Source organism: Ceratotherium simum, chromosome 28 (genome assembly GCF_057802395.1).
Source record: "Ceratotherium simum simum isolate JZ-2026a chromosome 28, ASM5780239v1, whole genome shotgun sequence".
In the NCBI taxonomy this organism is placed as follows: domain Eukaryota; kingdom Metazoa; phylum Chordata; class Mammalia; order Perissodactyla; family Rhinocerotidae; genus Ceratotherium; species Ceratotherium simum.
The window spans coordinates 18,837,914-18,846,768 of NC_141927.1; the positions used below are offsets into that span (position 1 = coordinate 18,837,914).

The following is an 8,855-nucleotide window of genomic DNA, read 5'->3' on the forward strand; positions in this document are numbered from 1 at the left end:
AAATCAAGAAAGAAAATTAACTATGAAAAGCGTAGTGAGACTATGAGCAATCAGGTAGATAAGCAAGAATGGCTCATAGTGCATGGAAATATAAAAACTAATTCCTTAACACATGTAAAATAAACCCAAAATGTAGATATTAAGTGAGGTTATATTTTGGTGGATAAATAATAAGCCAAGTGTGCTCTGCTCTAGGACCTAGTTCCTATGACCACAGAAGTGTGTGCGACTAGATGCATCAGTTCTCACATGCTTGTATCTCTCTGCCCCGTGACCCACCACCTGTCTTCTCCTTGATCCCCCCTCTCCCCCTTAGCATAACCTCTCTCCCTTAGCTTCTCATTCAATTCAGTTCTCATTCCTTCAGCCTTCCTCTTGACATGTATTTGCTGATTCATTTTCAGATTCGGCTTTAGTCTCACCCTTCGTTGGTCTATTTTCAGCCTCTTCTCTCGTCCCTCTACACTTTTTCCATTGTGGTTACTGTTACATGTGTTTCCATTTCTTTCAGAAATGCCTCAGCCACCACATCACTTCTGTTGGTTTCCACATAGGTATGTGGTGACACCTAGATTCAAGGAATGCTGGGAAATGCCTCTAGCTGAAAAGCCAAGAGCCCAGGGAAGACTTAAGAATTTTTTTTCTAGAGGAGCCAATGCAATGGCTAGACTTTACTGGAAAGAAGAAACTTGAGAGCACATTTTGAATTAGTTGGTACAGGGCCTCAGTGGGCCAACTAGTGAGGCACCAGCTTGTAATGGGTTTCCCGGTTAGGGCGATGCTAGATCTTGCCTTTGTGCAGCCAGAACCAGATGACGGCACTGTGCTCCTCTGCACAGATGCAGGCCGCTATTTGCTTGTTGGTGAGGGAGGGGACTAAATTAGGGTCTTCCTCGGCGCCTCAAGCTGCCTTTGGGGCTAGCATATTGAATGGCTCCAATCTCTCCCGTGCAGCCATCATGACTCCCTCTCCAGCCTAGTCATCTGTTCATCATCAGTAGGAAAACCACCTCCAGACGCTGTCCAGTGCCCCACAGCAATACTATTGGGACTGCAGGCCCTCAGGGCCTAGGCCAGCTTCCAGCTCTGTGAAGTAACCTTGAATGGATTTGTTTTAACAGAAGGAGTTAAACGCAGTCTGTTGACAACGAGCTGCCTCTACCACTCACCTTGTTCTCAGTACCCTTTCCACTGAGGCTGAAGCCCTACCGGACATCCCTTTTTCCTTTAGACTGGATTACCATGCAGGCCCCTTAACTGGGTCCCTGCCACCTGCTTGTAGCCTCTTTTCTTGCTCTTTCCCACCTGCATGAAGCCCATCTCTTGCCAACTGCCAGATACCCTAACTCTGTGTTCCACTTGCCTGCGGGTACATCTATGACATCAAATGTCCACCTTCTGGGGCTTCTTCTTTTTTATTTAAAGTGCATTTAAATTTTTTTACATTTATGTTTTATTTTTCGTTCAGTAAAGTTTATTCTTTTTTGTGTACAGTTCTATGAGCTGCAGAACAACTCCCCAGGAATTCTTTCACACTGCCCTTCATGCTCTTCCTAACCTTAACCCCTTGGCAAAACTGACCTGTTCTCTGTCCCTATAGTTCTGCCTCTTCTAGAATTTTATATAAATGGAATCATATAGTACGTAACCTTTTGAGTCTGGCTCCTTTCACTTAGCGTAATGCATTTGAGGTTCACGCTGCTGTTAATGTATCATTAGTTTGTCCTTCTTCTTGCTAAATAGCAGCCATTGTATGGGTATACCACAGCTTGTTTATCCATTCACCAGTTGAATGACATTTGGGTTTTTAGCTTTTAGTGATTACAAATAAAGCTGCTATAAACATTCATGCATAGATTTTTGTGAGAACACAAGTTTTTATTTCACTTGGGTAAATCATCTGGTAGGTGTGTATTTAACTTTATAGTAAACTGCTAAACTGTTTTCCAAAGTGATTGCGTCATTTTGCACTTGTACCAGCAACGTATGAGACTTCCAGTTCGCCCAACTCCTCACCTTCATTTGGTGTTGTCAGATTTTTTTGTGTGTTTGTTTTGTTGTTAACCATTCAAACAGATGTGGCTGGAGCATCCTGATGCCTGCTTCTTATCATCTCTCATTTGCCTATGCTGTCCTACGATCTTATCTGCTAAGTAGGTAGCCATATTTCTGGGTCTGGGACTTCATATCTATTCAAGTCATTAAGTTAACAAATATTTCTTGTGGGCCAATTATGTGTCAGAGACTGTTACTGGTGCTACGATTCAGTGAAGGATCTGAGAAATTTAAATTGCCTGACCTTATGGATTGAAATTCTAGTCAAAAATATAGGCAAAATTAAATGAATAGAAGAATAGATGCATAAATTAAATATGAAATTATTCTAGAATCTGTAGCATCCAACATGGTAGCCACTAGCCACCTGTTGCTATTGGCACATGAAATGTGGGCCAGTACTGATTAAATGAGCTGTAAGCATAAAATGCTCACCAAATTCTGAAGACTTAATATGAAAAAAAAAGGGTGTAAAATATCTCATTTATGATTTTTACATTGATTACATATTGAAATGATAGTAGTTTGAATATTCTGAGTTAAATAAAATTAAAATTAATTTTCTCTGTTTATTTTTTAAAATGTAACTAAAGAAAATTTAAATTACATATGTGGTTCACATTACATTTCTATTGGATAGTACCATTCTTGATAGTTAGGTGTAATACTAAAAACACAAACAGGTTAATATAACAGACAGTGACTGAAATAGGATCTAGAGAATATTTGAAATTGAACGATCAGGAAAAACTTTCTGAGAAAATGCATTTGAAGTCAAACTTGGAGGATGTGAAGGAAGCAGGCATGTGACAGTCTGGGGGGAGTGTTACAAGCAGAAGACACAGTACAAGCAAGCCCCAGAAAGAGCACTGAACTCTTGGTATTTGAAGAATGGAAAGAAGCCAGTGTGATTGGAAGGGAGTGAGTGAAGGGAAGACTGGGGGGAGAGAGGTCAGAGTGGTCTGCAGAATTCAGGGTCTCAGAGAATATGGTTAAGAAACATGGATTGACACAGACCCACCACTACACATGAGACACTATTGCAAAAAAATCTCCTAATTGATCTCTCTGGCTTTAGACTTTACCTCCCCCAAATATTTATCATGACTACCATTTACCAGGCTCCGACTGACTATACGAGGCACTCTGTGGGCTTGCTTCACTCAGAATTCAGGGTTCTCTCCTGGGCTTCTTTTCCCATCGACAGAGGTTTCCTTTAGTATTACTTTCTCCTTTGTTCTCTGAGATTCTGCATTCTAAGGCCCCATGTCATACAATATCTCCTTCTCTATCAAACAGGGCATGGCGATAAACACCAGAACCTTCTGTCTTAATAGGTTTTGCTTTCAACTTTACCCTACTTGATGTATGGGACGGATACAATTTTGATGTAGTCTAATATACTTATTTTGGAACTGGAGGAAGACCCAAGTTTCTTATAGTAAGATACACATATTTTTCACGTTTAACATCTTTATAATCAGGATGCTTATTCCAATCAGTGCCTGTCAAATGTCAGTTGTGAAATAGTTGTCTTTGTCAGCACATGAGCACACTGGGTCATGGTGGTTCATTTATCACGATTTCTGTTGAGTTATGTGTATTTTGTGTATTATCACTATACATTTGTTGCATTTGGTTATCATTTAAAATATCTTCAGATACATTGCACTATAATTCGTCTTTGAAATGAAAAGTTATTGTGTTCACAGAAAGACATGGAAGTAAAGCAATGGGAATAAATTTTATGTAGGCTAAAAAAGTGAACTTAGACATTGGAAGATTAACCAAAATTCCATATTTTCTTGCAAATCAACAGCAAACGTCTTTATAAAAGCTATGCATAGGTAAATGAAGCTGTGCTACATTTTAGTATTGACATACAGGTAAAACTTTTACCTAAAATACACAAAAAAAATGCAAGTAAAGGCAGAAGACATTATTAGTCTCAGATAACACTCTTTTGATGGCATAGTGAGCAATACCATGTAGAAAAACATGGACACCAAGTAACAATGCTTTTTAGAATAGTCCACTCAATATGAACGAGTTAGGAACACCTTCCCAATTTATTTTGCTTCTAACATTCTTTTTTGAATCCACAAAAATAATATATGATAAAAAATCCTGTCTGAGTCTAAGGGAGATTTTCCATAGGTATAAAATTTTAGAAATCTACGTGATAAGAAAACTTGTTTCATGGATTAATTGGCAGCGTTTCCTCTTTTTTGCAGTACAGAAAATAATGGTGTATCTTTTATTCAATGAAATATTTAGTATCATTGATGCGAAAATGTCAAATGACTCTTGAGCCGTCTCAGAGTTTTCCAGTTATCAAGTGTGGATACTAAAGTCCCTTTCCCTGAGCCCCCTTGGCCAGCAGGCTAAGAAGGCAGTAGGAGGAGATGCAGATGAAAAGGAGAATGTCCTCCTTGCACCCGCACCCATGCACCCATTTTCCCCACACCCTCACCCCCAGGTCAAGCATATAATTGAGTGGTTTTCAATGGGGTGATAATGCCTACAGTTTCAGAAGCCATAAAAATGGGAGAGAGTTGAAGCAACAATGATGTGGGGCTGCTAAAGATATTGATGGATAAAAGCTAACAAATGCTAAACACTTTTAAATCCCCAGGGCAGTCCTGCATAATGAAGAATTGTCCCACCCAAATCACCAGTAATGTTCCTGTTGAGATCTAATTTGTTGGTAGACCTCACTTTATAAACTCAACCATCTTTCCTATCCAAAAATATTTCAGATGCTTGCCGTGGGATTGACTTAGCTGAGCTGTTGACTTGGGCATGGAGAAGAGAGACCTGATGGTACCCTATGAAGCTAGGCTTGGGCGTCCCACTCATGCTGCTCAGAGATTTTCTCAGATTCTGTCAATCAGGCTGGTCTTTGTCATTTCTAAATACTCCAAAGAGTTACAACGACCAAAGGCAGGGGAGTGTAGGCAGAGATGGAGTCACAATGAGTATTCCTTATACATATTATTTCTAATCTCTACTACTGCCTTAGAAGAAAGATTTTATTTGAATGTTAAGGTGAACAGGGCCTGTGCTCACAAAGGTGGCTGGCTGAGTGAGAACATGCTTCACAAAATGCTGTATGTGATTCAGCAGAGTCTGGATGACACAGCCTCATCCGCTCATATCCCTGATTTGTTAGCACATTCAAAATAATTTGGTCTCTCAAGAATGGACTCACATAAATCATGCTCACTGAGGCTCCTTCCATCTAAATGTCAGACTGCTCTGGTCAGCTGACAACTACATTCTCTTCCTTGAGGCGACCCAAGTGTAAAGTCACCTTATCAGATTGATTTGACATTCCTTTAAGATCAATGTCATTTCATAGGATAATCCCAGTGTCAGGAATGTATTTCTCTCTATTTCTCCTCTTGAAAATCCCATCTAATCCTTCAAGACAAAATTCAAAAGCTACTCTTATGAGGCTCATTTTACTACTTGATTTGCTTTACCCTGAACACCTAGTTCATGTTATTATTCATTCCTTTGTCATTTAGCATCCTAGTTATTTAAGAAGATCTCAATTTTTCTACTCAATTGTAAGCTCCTTGAGGACTAGGGCCATAATCATACAGTCAGCGAACCTAGGGACCAGGTAATAAAAAACAACTCTCAAATAATAAGAATCTTGGCTTTATAGATGAAAAGTACTTGGGGATATGTAATAGTAAGCTTGAGTCAAATTAGGTGGGTTCTTAAATGGTGGCATTAAAAGTGAAGTCTGACCTGGACTCTCAATCTTAGCTTTAGATCAGCGATTCTCAGCCAGGAGCGATGTTACCACTCAGGGGACATTTGCTAACATCTGGGGTATCTTTGGCTGTCAAAACTTTGATGGAGTAAGTGCAGAGGTGCCACTGACATCTGATGGTAGAGGCCTGGGATGCCGCTAAAAATCCTGCAGTGAAGAGGACAGTGCCCCACAGCAAAAAACTAACTAGTCCTGTTATAGGCCAAACCAGACTTAGCCTAAGGGAAGCCACCTTATAACTCTATAACCTTTGCTTCTCTTCCCCCAGAGAGAATGCTTGAGCCTGCACATAGTCTAGATAAATTGATAACAATCCTCAGGGAAATATGCATGCTCTGTAGGTTTTCTGACCCTTGTTTATTATACACCTTCCAGCTGCGAAAAGGAGATAACTTTGTTCTCTTGAGTTCCTTAGCAATGTGATGACCTTTGGACAGAGATTCTATACTAGTATTCACCATCCATGACAGCTGAAATGCCTGGTGAGATGACTCCCATTCTGCAATGCCAGGTGGTCAACATTCCTGACCCTTCTCCTCTATAGCCCACTGGCCCTATATAACTGCTTCAAGATTCTGTACCCTCTTAAGATGGTTCTTTAGGACGTTAGTCCACCATCTTTCAATCAGCTAGCTCATTGTTCAATAAAGTCCTTTCTCTACCACCATTCTGCCTCTTGATGGATTGGCTTTGTCTTGAGGCAGGCAGATCTAGCCCTTTGCATAGTAACAGTCCCAAATTTCAGTAGTGTCAAGATTGAAAAACTCTGCTCTAAATCTAGCAAATCAATAGCTTTTTTCTTATTTCCCATGGGCTGGCTCCGCTTAGGGACCTATGGAGTTCACTGAGGGTATATTCTTTTTAGATAATCTCAGTGTTCCTGAAAAAACCATCATCATCTCTACCATCATCAGCATCAGCATCATTATCACCTTCAAGAGTAGCAACACTTTATCAAGATTAAACATTGACGCAGTTTGAGGGATTTTAGGGAAATCAGAGCAGGGTCTTCATCATTCTGAAGTCTAGAGATGAGAACCACATAGGTACTAATTCTGGAACTATTAACTATCAGGTTAAGGAGAAACTTCCAGGGCAACTGCCATTATTTCTGTCATTTCAAATCTTTCCATCATTAGTACCTCTAACGCCCTGACTTCAAAGATGAGATTAGAGATAAACTATTTTTGAAAATCAAAGGTATTTCTTATAGGCAAATATTTTTGGAGAACCAAGTTCTCTGCCTCTCCTGTATTGTAACTTATGAATTATCAAGAAATTTCTATTTAATCAAGTGTTTTTTTTTTCTGTTGTAGCCTAAAGCCAATTTTTTGTTTGGTCCCCTATGGAGATTTTCTCTGCCTTTTTCATAAAATAACTGTTTCTAGATTTAGAAATAAGTGGGTAGGAATTTTTGTGACTTTCTCTTTCTCAGGGGAAATAATCAAGCATCCTTATCACATCCTCCCATTATCCATGCCTTTTTATTCATTTCCAGTTTACTCATTTGTCTCCTCTCATAATTCCTCATGTTTCTTTTAACCTAGGAAGCCCATAGTCTACAACACTTACACATGTGTGTGTGCACACACACACATACACACACACACTCCTTTACAGGGCTGGCTCACGAAAATGAAAAATGGAAGAAATGGAGAAAAAATTATTTTATTCAATAAAGAAAGATAAGCTGCATTCTAAGACAATGAATAAAGGGAGTTTTACGTTCATATTTTTAAAATAGTCTTAGTTCAGTGATGGTGAGTGGAAGTGACTGATCTGTTGAATAGTAGAATTAAGTAGTGAACTTGAATCCTTTCATTCTGGGACATCCTAGCATCTGTCCTTGCTTTCATTTCTTGAACATGGGTGGTGTGTGTTTCATAATAAGCTCAGGTTACCGGTTAGATATTGGGAAAATAATATTTGTCCTCCAAAACAAGTATTCAAGAAGCTTTCTAAAGATTTGGCATGGATCATGATGCAGTCTGAGATCTAGAAACTTTAAAAATAGTTATAGAAAATGGCTCTCTCAGCTGTCCAGGTTTTCCGGTTTGCCAGTCTCAAGCGTGTTAACAAAATTCTGTGAATGGGAATTGTGAAGTAAAAAACACTAGAAGAGGAAAGAAGGAAAACATGTAGAGGTGGAAAATGAGTAAGACTTGGGTGTCTCACATGGGATCCCCAGGAACCAGCCAGCAGAATTGGGCCGCCCTCTAGTCCTCTCTGGGCCTTAATGTCTTTGTCCATAAAACGAAATAGATGGTGCTCATCTGCTGCGAGTGTGATCACATGACATTAATCTCTCGGGTTAATGTCTGGCTCTAGATATATCGTGCATTTTGATGCCCTATGATAGAGGAAGCATTAGAAGTTATAGATGCAGATACAAATTACTAATATTGGGAGTGAAAGAGGGTCCATCACTACAGATCTCATGGACATTAAAAGGATAATAAAAGAATATTATGAACAACTCTATAACCACAAATCTGATAACTTGGATGAAACAGGCCAATTCTTTGAAAGACACAATCTACTAAAACTCACACAAAAAGAAATAGATAATATGAATAGTCTTATATCAGTTAAAGAAACTAAATCAACAATTAATCACCTTCTCAAACAAAAACACCAGGCCCAGATGGTTTCATTAGTGAATTCCATCAAACATTTAAGGAAGAAATGATCCCAATCTCTACAATCTGCTCCAGAAAATAGAAGCAGAGGGAACACTTCTCAACTCATTCTATGAGGCCAACATTATCCTAATACCAAAACCAGACATACATTATAAGGAAGAAAAACTATAGACCAATATTTCTCATAAACATACATGCAAAAATCCTCAATAAAATATGAGAAATTGAGTCCAACAAAATATAAAAAGAATTATACACAATGATCATACCTGGAATCTGTTCCACGTATGCAAGGCTATTTCGACATTCGAAAATCAATTAATGTAATCCATTATCAACAGCCTACAGAAATTATAGATATAGTAACATACATG

At 39.0% G+C, this 8,855-nt stretch overlaps 1 pseudogene; it reads right to left on the minus strand.

Annotated features, from left to right (window-relative positions):
• Positions 1–724: 724 nt before the first annotated feature.
• Positions 725–1,103, minus strand: LOC147913333 (cytochrome c oxidase subunit 5B, mitochondrial pseudogene; annotated as a pseudogene).
• Positions 1,104–8,855: the final 7,752 nt, after the last annotated feature.